This window comes from Sus scrofa, chromosome 1 (assembly GCF_054392235.1).
Source record: "Sus scrofa isolate SSC_HxYL_T2T_F1_AM1 chromosome 1, Sscrofa_HxYL_maternal_Yorkshire_Landrace_v2.0, whole genome shotgun sequence".
Taxonomy (NCBI): Eukaryota; Metazoa; Chordata; class Mammalia; order Artiodactyla; family Suidae; genus Sus; species Sus scrofa.
This window is the reverse complement of record NC_139383.1, coordinates 204,171,595-204,187,218: the sequence shown is the minus strand read 5'-3', so window position 1 is coordinate 204,187,218 and position 15,624 is coordinate 204,171,595. Positions and strand designations below refer to the sequence as shown.

The 15,624-nt window shown below is 39.7% G+C and overlaps 1 protein-coding gene across 16 annotated transcripts in view; it reads left to right on the top strand.

The window, feature by feature from the left end:
• AGBL1 (AGBL carboxypeptidase 1) overlaps positions 1 to 15,624 on the top strand; it is a 1,231,135-nt gene that overhangs the window by 440,637 nt on the left and 774,874 nt on the right. The gene's annotated exons all lie outside the window — the stretch shown is intronic.

Genomic DNA, 15,624 nt, shown 5'->3' with positions numbered 1-15,624 from the left:
CTTTGTCGAGGGACTGGGTGCTGGCAGCTAGCATTCGTCTCTATCCCCACGGTGTACAGTGGGTGCTACCAAAGAAAACTCATGGCTGAAGGAGGAGAGAGAAGACTAATGATGAAATGAAGAATTAGAGAATATCAGGATTCCTATGTGCAAATGTAGAATGTGTCCAATCTGCTTTTTTGGCTGTACTTTTCATTGCTAAAAAAAAATCATTTATGACTACCAATTTACTTTCAAAATAGGGGAGAACCTTGTATTATGTTCAGATAATATTTTACAGTCCTTACAGTATCACAGGTTCTACGTCCTTATTCCCTGCTGTGTTTCTGAGAACTCACATAGGGAGGCTGACCCATGATATTGGAAAAATTGCTCCACCCTACACATGTGGGACTTGTGGGCAATTTTGATTCAGAGAACATCCTTAGAGACCTACCACATACAAGCCTTGATGCTATAGGTGTGGCAAAGATTACTGGGTTACATCCCTTCCTTGGAGAGGACTGAGATTGTATAAGGGTTCTGAGGCAAGTCCATAAATTACTGTTTAATTATCATCACAAAAGGTATCAAAATGCTGAGGGAAGGATTCCTAAAAGCTCAAACTTGGATATGAAAGTCAGGAAACACTTCATGGTATAGATCCATGTTGGTCAATCTCTGGTTACCATATCCTCAAGAGACTGAGAGCTTGACATATGGTTACCAAAGGGGAAAGGTGGGGGTAGGGAGGGATATGTTAGGAGTTTGGAATTCATAGATACATACCACTATCGATAAAACAGATAAACAACAAGGACCTGCTGTATGGCACAGGGAGCTATATTCAAAGTCTATATATAACTTTTGCTGTACACCTGAAACTTTCACAACATTGTAATATACCTCAATTAAAAAAAGAAAGTGAGAAGACAACCTACAGAATGAGGTTTGCAAATCACCTATCTATTAAGGTGTTCCTATCCAGAGTATGCAAAGATCTCCTACAATGGAACCCCCCAAAATAAACAACACAATTAAAAAAGGGAAAAAAAGTGTTGTGCTTGCATTTGAAAATCACAGTGTACTGTCTTACCTCAGATGTATACAAACCTTGTCTTTTAAGTGATAACTTACAGTTGAAAGTATTTTCATTAAACTGGTTTCTTAGGTCATTGTTGCCAAAACTGGCAGTCTGAATATTGCTCTTCTTTATAAGGCATTTGTATATTGATCAAGAATACGAAACTGGCATTTCAGACAGGGGTAGAAGGTTGGATAGCATCTGGACCCAAAGACTTTCTCGATTTCTTACAGACAGCTTGACCCTAACATTTACTTTGGCATCCTTTGCTTCCCCACCACAGCTATTGCTGGGCTATGCCTTCTTCTACTATGTTCTTCAATGGACTACCTCTATTTCTTATTTTCTAAAAACTTATTATAAATTTGGTTGGCTGAGTCCACCTCCTATTACCTACCCTGTTACGAAATTATTTGTTTTTATATTTCCACAATGGAATTAGTGGAGTTTAGGGAGAAAGGTAAACAAATTCTTGTTATAAGTTTCCCTTGAGTGGGAAGCCTATATCTCTCATGCTACTTTTCCTTCCTTCCACCATCCATCCATCCATCCACCTTACATGCAAAGACTTGCTTAGAATACAATATATAGGAATTATTCAGTAATTCCAAATGGACATAAACAAAATTGTGCAGTCAGAAGAAGAATTTCTTCACCTTGCAATCTAGGCAAGCTGTGAACTTTTTTCATGGCATTTTTTGATGAAGATTGAAGGATGAGACTCAGAGTGAGTGAAGGTTCTTGGAAAATAGCCAAGGTCTCCATAGGGACCTGAAAAAAAGCAGGTGGACTTTACTGATAGCTCTGGAAGCTTTACTACAGGCTCATAGTAGAGACCCACCTTTACTGAAGACCCACCTGGAGACATCCTTGTGCCATACCCTATATTCCATGAAGCCGAGGAACTCGCCCAACACCATACTACTTTCCCTTCTCCCTTCCTTCCTTGCCCTCTTGCCCTCCCTCCCACCATTCCCTCCTAAGATTATTTTTAAAAGCCTCTTTTTTTGGGGGTGATGCTGTGTGGTTTCTAGAGTTAGCGTGGGGTTAAGATTGAGGTATATTTTAGTTTAGCAGAAGATTGTTGCAACCTACTTGCTTATTAATTTATTTACCTGCCAAACATGTATTTAAAAATCACTGTGGAGCAGGTCCTGTATAAGTGCTCAAAAGTCAAAGTTCATGATACATTTTCTGTCCTCAAAGAGTTTCTAGCCTAATGTGGAGTCAGATATATAACTAGGTAATGACCATGTTACTATGAAAATGATTTTAAAAGGGAAGGTAGAAAGTATAGTGGGAACTCAGAGAAAGACATTTGTGGAAGCTGGAACTCAGGTAATAGGGGGCTGGAATTTCAGCTGGATTTTGGGTAGGAGTTTTATTGATGGAAAAAGACAGAGGGGAAGCTTTCTGGAGAATGGTAAAACTTGTTCAAACCTATAAAGGAACTCAAGACCATGATGTGTGGAAGGGAATTTCAGGTAGCATTATGTGTCTGGAGTTCATTGGGAGATCATGGCCAGTGTTGGACTGTATTGGTAGCAAATCCAATCCTTTAAAGAAGTGAGATTGGCATTTCTTCTCATTTCCTCTCTTATCTGAGCTCTAATGAACACCCTGATTTCTAAGAGAGATAAACACTCCATGGATACTGGGAATCATAGGCATACATCCTGTCAATCAAAGAATAAGCACCAAGTCACTGTGAGGTTTTGAAGAATAACTGCTCTGTTGTCTGGAACCTCAGACTCTAGTTTGGAAAGAGTCCCTTAAATCTCAAGAGTCTGTTTTTTAGGTAATACTCTAAAATTTAGTTAAGGGAGAGGGATAATTAGGAAGTCCCATGTTGGAGGTCCAGCAACCATGGTGCTATGAGGGAGTCATCACTGAGGGCCTTGAGAATTTGGCCTGAAAGAAAAATGGCTAGGAGTCCTCCCCACACTATGCCTGAGAAAGCCCCCCAGCTACATCTGCTGAGCACCTCCTGATTGGGTCTGTGTCTTGCAAGTGTGATTCATAGACCAGCAGCATCAGCAGCACCTAAGAAGTTGTTAGATGTGAAACTTATGATGTCCCAACACAGACCTTCTGCCTCAGGAGTTATGAGGGTGGCCTCAGCACTCTGTGTTTTAAAGAGACCCTCTTGGCATCCTGAGGTACCCTCCAGTCTGAGAATCGCTGGTCTGGGTGGTTGGTAATGAAATTTTCTGATGATGAACTTTTCTTGTCCTTCCAAGCAAGCAGCAGTCTAAAGCCTCTTTCATACTACCCATCTTTCATAAAAGACCTAAGCATTTTTTTTTTTTTTGGCAAAGAGATCACTCAGATCTAATGATAATTTATTTTTTAGTAGTAAAAGACATATAACTTAAAATTTATCATTTTAGGATAAAGAAGATGTGGTATATGTATATAATGAAATATTATTCAGCCATCAAAAGAATGAAATAGCCCATTTACAGTAACATGGATGGAACTAGAGATCATTGTAGTAAGTGAAGTAAGTTGGAGAAAGACAAATACTATATGTTATCACTTACATGTGGAATCTAAAAAGGTGATACAAAAGAACTTACAAAACGGAAATAGACTCACAGACATAGAAAACAAACGAATGGCTACTGAAGGGGAGGGATAAATTAGGAATCTAGGATTAACATATACACACTACTATATATAGAAAAGAGATAAAAAATGTGACTTACTGTACAGCACAGGAAATTATACTCAATATCTTGTAATAACCTATAATGGAAAATAATCTGAAAAAGAATATATGTGTGTATATATAAATATATATATGCACACTGAATATATATGTGTGTGTATATATATACTGAGTGTATATGTGTGTATACATATATATATCAGATACATATATATCTGAATCACTTTGCTGTACACCTGAAACATTGTAAATCAACTAAATTATACTGTATTAAAAAATTTACCATTTTAACCATTTTAGAGTGTGCAGTTCAGTGGCTTTAATTACCAGTGTTATGCAACCATTACCACTATTTATTTCCAAAACTTCCATTACTCTAAATATAACTCTGTAACAATTAACTAGTAACTCCCCATTCCCCTTCCCCTCGGCCCCTGGTTACTTCTAATCTACTTATGTCTCTATGAATTTGCCTAGTGTAGGTACCTCATCTAAGTGGAAGAATCCTACAATATTTGGCTTTTCATGAATGAAAAACTTTGGAAGTACTGGCTGTATTAGTGCTGGGAACTCTTAAATCTTGGTACCAAGTGTGATGCTCTGTTACACCTCAGGCAATGGTCAGGCTCATCTTTGCTGTGTTCTTGAACTACAGCAAAATCAGATATATTTCTGGTCATTCACTGAGTCAGCAAATATCAGCCAGCTGCCTGCTCTGGGCTATGTAGTAAGATAGGGTATCACATCTTCCCTTTGTACTTCCAAATATTTAAGAGTTGATTGTATCATACATGCCTTTAACTTAGAAGAATTCAAATAAATACAGCAATTATTCTACTATAGTAATAGAGCATTCTATAACCTTTATTTTGTATTCACATGCATAATTGTATACTGTACTCATTATGTATTTATATATACATATTATGGTGTAAGATTATAGTCACTCATCCATGTGTATTAAACTTTATGAAAAACTGAAGGAAACTCAAGGGTAATTTTCACTTCAAGTTCTAACTCAAGAGTCACAGCCCTGCATGGAGAGACTTCCCGACTTGTGGGAGCTTATTGGAATCCTTACTCTGTTTCCTCCTCCCTCACATCAGCCTTTTGCATCCTGGACTTGGGGAGACTCAAAAACTTTTGTCTCAGTCCTTGGCCCCGATGTCATTGTCCATGGATTTGGAAGCACATCAAAATCATTTCCCCTTTTGCAGAGTTGCTGCCTATGACAAGCCGGGTGGGTGGGTCCTCCCAGCCTTGATCACAGGACTGTTCTCCTGGTTCTCTGGCTCAGGCAGTAGCACCCCTCTGTTACTCCGTCACACTCCCTGCTGAATGTTATTGACCAAACCGGTCTGAGCTCTGGTTTTCTTTTCTCTTGTAAAAATTTCTCCACCATAGGTAAAGGTTCCCACAGCTGTTTTTGACAGCATCTGGATAGAACTGGGGTAGGGGTGCGGGGGAGGCTTTTTCTTTTTTTATTCTTTTCTCCCAGAATAAAATGGTCAGGTTCCACTCTGGGCACAGGGATCTCATTCAACCTTTGCACCATATGTTTACAGTTTTTCTTTCCTTTCACCTTGTAGGAGACATCTCAGTTTTCATTTCTGTTTTCTCATCTATCCCTGGAAAACAGTGAATAGCAAGATCTGTTTGTCATCCATTCTCCTTGGTAACCCTTCTGTGTGTGTGTGTGTGTGTGTGTGTTTGCTTTTACCCTTCCTGCTATTCCCTCTCAAGCCAGGCAGGAGGCTGGGATGGTACCAGATGGTGTTCTGAGCACTTATGCTCTGCAGGCAAAATGTTCTATCCCTTGTAAAGGTCCTCCTGTTTTATCCACCTGTTATTTGAATAACTCTCCCCCGCCACCCCACTTTCTGTTTCTGCTGCTACAGCCCTGCATCCCAAGGCCAAATCTAGAGAGGATCTAGGGTTCAGTTCTAGGTCTGCCCACATCTTTCTTTTTGAAAATGATCTTATTTACAGATGGTTTGGTCTTGTATATAGAAAGTCTTAATGAATCCAATGAAAAAAAACTATCAGAACTAATAAACAAGTTCTGCAGTGTGGCCATGATAAAAAGATCTGTCTTCAAAAATCAATTGTGTTCCTGTAAACTAGCAACGAATGAGGAAGATCGCTGGTCCCAATGCTCCCCGTGCTGCTGGATGACTGGGGTAAGTGCCAGATGTTGGGGTCAGACAAACTCAAGGCCAAGTTCCAGCTCTGCTGCTTTTTAATGTTATTCAAGTGGGTTAATTTACTTTGAATTTTCCCTTCATTTGTTATGGGAAATAAATGAGCTAATGTGACTTCTCATAGCAAGTTTTCAAGAAATCCTTGTAGCTCGAAATTCAAAACATATCCATGTTCTTCTTGAGAATATCGCTGTAGTTATATCCTGAAGAACAGTTTGAAGGGGACCTAGAGTGAATATGCGTGCATCAGTTCTGGGTAATAGCAGTTGTTAGGTGACAGCTGACATTTAGGTGATTTCTATTCATTTAGAACTTTAATTTAAAAAAAAAATGTGTTTTCTAGCTTTCAGTGTAAAGCCTTGTGTTTATTTTGTTAAATTTATTACCAGGAATTTTATTTTTGCTGCCATTGTAAGTGAGATTTCTATTTTAAATTTCATTTTGAACTAGTCATTGCTAGTTTACAGAAATACAATTGAATGTTAAACATTAATCTTTTATCATAGTCACATTGCAGAACTTATTCTGATAGTTTTTCAGTGGATTCATTGATTTCTTGTATGTAAAACCAAACCACCTATAAGTAAGATAATTTGATTTCCGTTTTTCCAATCTGCCCTTCCTGCCTTCCTTCCTTAATGCTTTGGCTAAATCCTCCAGTACAATGTTGAACAGAGGCAATAATAATGGATATCTTTATCTTGTTCTTGATTATAGAGGGGAAGCATTCCATTGTCTTTTCCCATGAAGTATCATGTTAGCTACGGGTTTTAATTAGATCTCTTTATTAGGTAGAGGAAGTTATCTTCTATTGCTAGTGTCCTGAGCATTTTTATTATGAAAGTGTTATGGATTTTATCAAATGATTTTTCTGTAACTATTAAAGTGATACTTTTTTTTTTTTTGGTCTTTTTAGGGCCACACCCATGGCATATAGAGGTTCCCAGGCTAGAGGTCTAATCAGAGCTACAGCTGCTGGCCTACACCAGAGCCACAGCAACATCAGATCTGAGCTGCATCCTCATGGTTCCTAGTCGCATTCGTTTCTGCTGTGCCATGACAGGAACTCTGATGATGTGGTTTTTATTCTTTATCCTGTTATTACGGTGAATTATTACATCAGTTGATTTTTAGAGGTTGAACCAACCCTGTATTCCTGGGAGAAATTTCACCTGACCATTGTATATAGTCTTTTTTATTTGTTGAGGTATTCGGTTTGCTCCATATAGCTCTCTATTGGTTTCTACTCTGGTCTGTCTCTGGTTTCTACTCTTATTTTCCTAGATTCGTTTTCTTTTTGAAAATAGAGTAGCTAGAGTAGCCAGAGAAATCTTCTTAAAACATGTTAGAGAGAGAAAACCATAATTCAAAAAGATACATACATCCCAATATTGCAGCACTATTTACAATAGGCCAGACATGGAAGTCATCTAAGTGTCTGTTGACAGATGAATGGATAAAGATGATGTGTGTGTATGTGTGTATAAAATACATGTATATTTTATATATATATATATATATATATATATATATATATATATATAACATCACACACAAAATGGAATATTACTCAGCTATAACAAAGAATGAAACTGCCATTTGCAGCAACATGGATAGATAGACCTAGGGTATTATACTAAGTGAAGTAAGAGAAAGACAAATCATATGATATCACTTATATGCAGAATCTAATAAAAAAAGGATACAAATGAACTTATTTATAAAACCCATAGCTGTAGAAAACAAACTTATAGTTACCAAAGGGGAAAGTATGGGGGAAGGATAAATTAGGAATTTGAGATTCACATACACATACTATTATACATAAAATAGATAACAAACAAGGAACTACTGTATAGCACAGGGAACTATACTCAATATTTTGAAATACTCTATAAGGGAAAATAATCTATCTTAAAAAGAATATATACGTGTGTATATACACACACACATATGTATATACAACTAAGTTACTTTCTATATACCTGAAATAAACACAAAAGTGTGAATCAACTACACTTCAATAAAAAAGGAAATATTTAATAATTATACCATTAAAAAGAAGTCCAGCTAACTTCCAATCAAACACTATTTGGGGGAAAAAGACATGTTAGATCAGTCCTCAAATCCTGCTGTGAATCCTTCTCTTGGAGTGAAGTGAAAGCCTTTACCGTACTCACCGGGGTCTCCACCAAGAGTTGCCTGTCACTCGTCACCTCAGCTCCTACTCCTCTCTTATTTATTTTGGCTTGGGGAGTCCTGTTCAACTTGCTGTTCCTTGAGCAGTTTAGACCTGTTTTCACTTTAGAGGGTCTGCACAGCTTCCTTCTGATATTCATATGCCAACTTCTTTCCCCCTTCATGTCTTTGTTGAGGCGTCACCTTCTCCATGTGGCCCATTTGAACCAAACTTTTAAAATGTGCAACCCAGCCCTGGGCATCTGATCTCTTTACCCTGTTATTACTTTTTCCTTTTTCTCCCATAGCATTTATCACATTTTAGAATATTAATTTAATGTATTCTTCAAAAGTACTTAGTGTCTATTAACTATTTCCATCCCTTGAACCCTAACTCTTTTGAGTGTAAGAGTCTTTGGTTTATCAGTTTATCCCAGCACATAGTGAGTGCTCAATAACTGTTGAATGAATAGATAATGTGTATAAAGCTCCTAGACCAAGGCTTGACTTTTGGAAAATGTTCAACAAGCATTCAATGGTGTTCTGCATTCAAATACTGTTAAATAATAGGGGTAGATGATGCAAAACAAAATGTTTCTTGTTTTCTGGAGTTTGCAGACAGGAAGAGAAGACAGACGTTAATAAAATAATCATAAATTGAGTGAACGATTCAAACGTATTGTGCAATGAGAAAAGAGTTTGGGGGCAAATACACCTGTAAAGGGCCTGGACTTAGGCTAAGGGCCTAGGAAGTCTTTCCTGAAGAATTGGCTCCTGAGTTAGGATGTGAAAGGGGAGGGGAGGGCCTAGTGCATTTCATGCTATGCCATTAGCAAGGACAAAGACAAATTATGGGAACATGTTCCAAAGCTGGGCAAAAGGCCAGAGGGGTAGAAGCTTAGAGAGTGGAGAGGGAGGTATGAGGCTAGGCTGGAGGGGGCAGCAGAGGAGACTTGGTAGGGTCTCCTAGACCATGTTTCCGATTTGGATTTTTATCCAAGAGCAAAAATGGGCATTGAGGTAGCATGTGAGGGTACCCTATTCAGATGTTCTTGAGAAGATCACTCTAGCTTCAGCCAGAAGGACAATTTAAGGGGACCAAGAGTTGATATGGATAGATCTATCCTGGGGTTACTGCAGTAGTTAGGTAAGAGATATTTGGGTGATTTTAAGTTAGTCCATTCATTTATGTTTAATTATGTTGTACATCCAAATGATTACACAGTTCGTATACATTTATTATTTAGGAAATACAGTTTCAATTTCAATTTCAGTTTCAACCAAGGACCAATAACCCCAAAAATTACATTTATTGCTGAAGTATCACAGCCTCATGTGCTTGGACTAGGATGGAAAGAGCAGTGATCAAAAGGAATGGGCAACTTAAGAACCCTCTAGAAGTTAAAATTGGGAAGTTTGGGTGTGTGTTGAGATCTGGATAGTAATGCAAGTAAATGAGAAAGATGCATGTTCAATTTTTTTTCTTTATCTTTTTCTTTTTTCTTTTTCTTTTTTTTGGTCTTTTCGAGGGCTGCTTCCCCAGGCATATGGAGGTTTCTAGGCTAGGGGTCTAATCGGAGCTGCAGCCTCTGGCCTACGCCAGAGCCACAGCAAAGCTGGGTCCGAGCCGTGTCTGCAACCTACATCACAGCTCACAGCAATGCCGGATCCTTAACCCACTGAGCAAAGCCAGAGGTCGAACACGCAACCTCATGGTTCCTAGTCAGATTCGTTGACCACTGTGCCACACGGGAACTCTGCATGTTCAGTTTTTGAGAAAGTAGTAGTTCCATTCTCTGGGAAGGGAAGAACGGGGTGTGGGGGATCATGTCTTGGTGAGGAGGACATTAGGATCCTGGTGGCTGAATACTAATGATTATAAGGAGTTTTGGGTGGTATGCAGCCTGTAAGGTGGCTCCCCTATGATTCCCAACTCCTGGTTCTTTTGCCTTTGTGTAATCTGTAATCTCTCCCCTTGCAAATGGGTAAGAGCTGGCACTTCCTCCTAACCAACAGAATATGGTAAAGTGAGGGCATGTTACCCTTACACTTGTGCTGTGTTCTGTAAGACTTTATCTTATTTACAGACTCACTATAGAAACTCTTCTTGCTGATACAGTCAGCAGTCATGTTGGGGAAGGCCATATCACAGGGAGCAGTGGGTGGGCTCCAGGAACTGCAGGAAGTCTCTAGGAGCTAAGATTAGTCTTAAACTGACAGAAAGCAAGAAGCCAGGGTCTTCAGCCTTACCACTGCAAGGAAATGGATTGTGCCAACAGCATGTTTGAGTTAGGAAGTGGAACTTTCACCAGCTGAGCTTTCAGATGACACCAATGCATCTCTTCCTGACAGCCTGATTGCAGCCTTGAAAGACCATGAGCAGAGGATCTACCTAAATCATGTGATTCCTGCCCCAAAGAAGCTATGAGATAACAAATAACTATTGTTTTAAGCTGCTAAGTTTGTGGTAATTTACTACCCAGAAATACATAACTAATATAGATCACAATTGCTATATCTAGACCATCTGAGAATATTACACTTCCATGAGATAGTTTGGTCTTTTTGTTCCTTCAAGACGTATAAACCCATTTTTCTCCAGGGACCTCTCCTGATCAGCAAAGGACAATCTTGCCAGTTCACCCTCTGCAAACACATATGCAAAGGTGAATCCTCACTTCATTACTTGATACTGGTTCTACCAGTGATTCATGTTAATGATATGTTTCAGGGGCTGTGGTAGATTTGAATTTAATTTTTGCTTTAGCTCCTTCTTCACACCAGTGATTCAATTAGAACTAATTATATCCACTTTACAGACAAGGATGCCATGAGATTTGGAATGATCAACTAAACCCAAAAGCCAAGACCATAAAAGTGGCAGTTCTAAGCTTCAAACCCAAGCCATCTAACTGCCAATTCAGCAACTCAGCCCAGGCATTCAAAAACCTTTCTGGGTTGCTGTCCACTGAGTTCTCCATCCTTATCTCCATGACTACATCTCAATCTACTCAAGCTTTAGCTAAACTTTTCAACATGGAATGCTGAATTAAGCACTGGACTCAAGGCAGAGAAGCTGTTTCCTTGGCTCTGTCACATTTTAATCCTGTGACCTTGTACTGGTCACCTAACCTCTTGAACTGTACAATCCTTATTTGAACCATAAGAAAATTGCACTGAGAGATATTCTAGATTCCTTCTAGAACCATGATAAAAGTCAAGGGAAGAGTTGTATCTGAATAGATCTGCAGAGATGTGGACTTTTATCTCAGTGATGTCTCTTGCAAGCTGCTGGAACTTGCATGGGTTGTTTAACCTCTGTGAACCTCATTGTTGCCATTTGTAAAATCAGACTAATCATTTCACCCTCCAGTATTCCTGTGAAGATTACATGTGATGTACCATTGTGCACATAGGACACTTAGCAAAGCACTTGGCATTTATAGGGGCTCTCCAAATGGTGCCAATTATTAAAGACTATTATAAAGGCTCTTAAAATTTATTTCTATTTGGAGCAGTAAGTTAAATTGTTGAGATTCTGTGGTTTCTGGCTAAATTTTTGACAAGAGAATATTTTAAAATTTGCCAGTGGTTTAAGCTTAACTTTTTTCCAGAAGAGAACTGGAGCGGCCTGTGACCTCTAGAATCCTGACCAAGCTATCCCTGCACGGTGAAGATGAATGGAGTGGCGGCTGTTCCACTTTGCCTTTGGATGTTATTGTAGTTCTCTTGGATTAGAATGTTCTGCAACAATTTATTAAGTGACCCATTCAGTGATTAAACTCAGGGAAAGTCGATGGAGGAAGAGATTTCGGTATTTCTACTTTCACTCTGGCAAGGACCAGGAAGCTCAAACCATGTGGAATGATAGTATGGGTTTAAGCTTAAAAAAACAGTGCCATCTCAAAAAGTCTTCTGTTAATCAGTGAAACTTCCAGAGTGTCCATGTCCAGCAGGGGGAAGTCTAGAACCCCAAAGGCAATTATTGAGGCTCCAGTTCATTCATTCAATGCTGTGGGCTTGGTTTCTTGGAGTGGAAGTAATTGACTTCCACTCACTTTTTTGTTTAAACTTTCACTGCTTACATTTTTGGCTGTTGTCGGTTAGCTATTAGCTGACAAAGTAGTTGCCTCAGTTCTGATGGGTTCTACATTCTTAGTTTTGTACTGGGGGAGCAGGGGAGACAAAAAATACAATGCTCAGACAGTGGGCCAGTATTCCAGACATTTATCCACCAAACCAATAAAAAATACAGAGCCTTTTGGTGACATTCACATGAGTACCTGGATCCCAATGCTTTCTGTTTGCTCATTAGTCCATTAGTTGATTCCACATATTTGCTCTCATTGAGATCTTATGTGAACAATATACTGCATCTTTATAAGCTTTTTTTATTCTTTTAAGGAATTTACATCACCTTCCCTATAGACACATGTGTGTGTACATGCATTGAAATAAAAGTTGCTCAGATCACTACTAAGCTTTGCTACATGAGATGACTCAGATATAGTTTATTCCATTCCAAATTATTTGATTTCATGAATGAAGCTAGTTAATACCTGTTGAACTGATTTTACAATCCACCATTGGGTCACAACCTACAGTTTGAAAAACACTGTGCCTGGAAAATCTAACAACTTTCAGTTTCAACCCTGAACATGCAACCCCCACCCCAGAAATTCCTTCTCCTTGGCAAAGTCTCCTACTTCCTGGACCACAATTCTCTGAATATTTAAGAATTTCCTTCTCTCTAGTGTGGATGTTTTCCTGGGCCAGCCCTCTGTTCAGCTTTTGATTGAATTTCTTCACAGATAGATGTCACCTATTTCTGTGGCTACAACTCTTATTGCTACTTCAGTGATTCCTACATATGCACAACAACTTGAATGCTCTTTGGAATTTCTCAATCAATGTTTCCAGAAGCACTTTGAATAGTCCTAGGTGGTTTTGTCCCCATCATCTTGAGCTCAGTAAGACCCAAATCAAACCCATTATCTTCTCTAAACATCTCAATGTTCCTCCTTCCTCGGTTAATTGTTCTCCCACTTACCTGGGCTAAAAATTTCAGGCCGTCACTGACCCTTTCCTTTCCTTTGACCTTCATCACTGGCCTGTCATCACATCTTGTTGACTTTGCTCACAGCCCTCCTCTCGCTTTTCTATCCTTGCCACCATACCCTCTTGATCAAAGAAATTGAATAGCTTCTTATTACCTATGAGATTGAACTTGAACTCCTTAGAATACCAGGCTTTAGCCTCAAACCTTAGGTCTAGCATTGCTCTAAATGTGTGCCATGCTAAACGACAGGTGGGTCCCCCAATTAGGAGCTGCAAAGTATTTTCTGGCTGCTTAGGAGTCGGCCTCACATCTTTCACTAATAGGACACCTACCTTGTATTTTCTGCTCTATCATGTCACTATTTGGATTCCTGTTTATTGATGGTGTTATAATGCTATTGAGTACTTTGGGGGGGGATCTCTTGCAATATCAGAGAGTAACCAAATCAGATGGATGCTATCCTTCAAAGCAGTTATTCTTCAAGATTCATATGCATATGAATTACCTGCTAGAGTAAAAATTCCAACTCAGTAGGCCAGAGGTGGGGCTTAAGAGCCCACATTTCTCTTTGGCTCTTGAGAAATTCCAAGTGCAGCTGAGACCCATGCTTTGAGTAGCAAGACTGCCCACTTCTTAAGAACTGCCCTGTCTCCCTTCTTCCCGTGCCAGTCTTTGGGGTGAGACCTTGTCACCTCAGGTCCTCCTTACTGGCCTGCCTACTGCCTGTCCCTCCCCACCATTAGTCAGTCCCTAATAAAACTACTATCTAATGTCTTGTTACCTCCATGGTGAATGCCTGCAAACAAATGTGCCATGCATATCAGACATGCAGGATTGCCCTAAGACTTGGTCTGTGATGTAAGACCAGGCTAGGTATTGTCAGCATAAAAAAAAAAAAAAAACTCAAAAACCCAAAAAAACAAAACCAAAAAAGCTCAACATGAGAGTAGCGAGGACAATAACCCTGGAGGCAGCATTTCAAATAGTTCTGAGAAACGGCTCCAGAGAGGTGGGGGAAGGTCAGTGTTAAATATGACTTTAGTGGGTATTGCAGTCAAGCACACATTTTGGCAGAGGCTTGCTGCTTGTCATAAGGAGCAGATATTACTGCTATTGCTTGTAGTGCTTTTATATAGAGGAGAAGATGCAAGATTTTGGGGCTCATAAAATCTTCTGAAAATCTCTCAGTATCTGAAGGCCTGTTTTGCCAGTTTTTCCCATAGCACAGAGGGCCTCACTACTGATCTCCACTCTGAACTCCCTTCAGGTGGTATTGAAGGTCAGTGACTCCAGTGGCTGGTGACTTAATCCTTATAGAGGCCGGTGGCAAATGCCAATTTTTAGTTGGCAGCATTTTGCTTGGAACATCCCTATTCTTTCTCTCCCTCTCTCCCTTTTTTCCTTCCTTCCTTCTTTTCACTGCACGCATGGCATATGCAAGTTACTAGGCTGGGGGGATCAAATCTGAGCCGCAGCTGCAATGTACACAATAGCCATGGTTGCTCTGACTCCTTACCCATTGCACCAAGCCAGGGATTGAACCAGAGCTACCACAGAGACAATTCCAATTCTTAACCTGCTGCACCACAATGGGAACTCCCCCATTCTTTCTTTTCAAGCTTCTGTAGTTTCCTTCTTCCCCACTAACCCCCTTTAAGGAATTTAATGTGGCTACTCTGCTTTTCCCCAAATACTGATTTACCTTTTGCCTCAGCCCAAGCCAGGCCCTCTACAGCTCATAGATTTTCCACGTTGGCTTGGGCTTCCAGCAATACCTTTAAAATATCTTTTCCTAAATCCCCTGTTGCCTCACTCTCTAGACTTACAAAAGAGGGTGGCTGTGGAAGCTGAAAGTCAATGAGAGGAAAACCTGGTTGGGAAGGGTAAATGAAGTCGTCCACCAGTGAGAACTAGCCTCGCCTTCTTAATGACTGCCCTGCAGTTGTAGTGGTCTCCCTGAGCTAGGGGCATCCCAGCCAGGGGGTTGCACTTGCGAGTTTCAGGCCGCTGCTACTGCGGGATTCCCTCTTAGGTTATGGGAAGTGATAATGTTTCAAGTGCCTAATTTCTATTTTAGTTTATTGTTATTCATTTCTTTGTGATTACTTTTTACTGGCTGTATTGCTCAATAGTAGATTAGATTAGATTATAACATTGTATTGGAAAGAGAATTGTCTCTCATCACTGGGCCAAGACCAGGGCAAGGCAGGTGCAGGATAGATTCTGGAGAACAGCAGATGGGGAAGAAGCAAATAAAGGAAATGAGATTCCTGAGATTGGGGTTCCAGCTCTGTTCACACATCTACATAATCTTGGAAGGGTGATCCAGCCTAGTTGGCCTATTTCCCCATTTTTCAGAAGGATGCTAGGAATATACCTCTGTTTAACAGTCCTTAAGGATAAGTTAGTCAGGCTGTGCAAGATACTTCTATTCTATTCTTTTTTTTTTTTT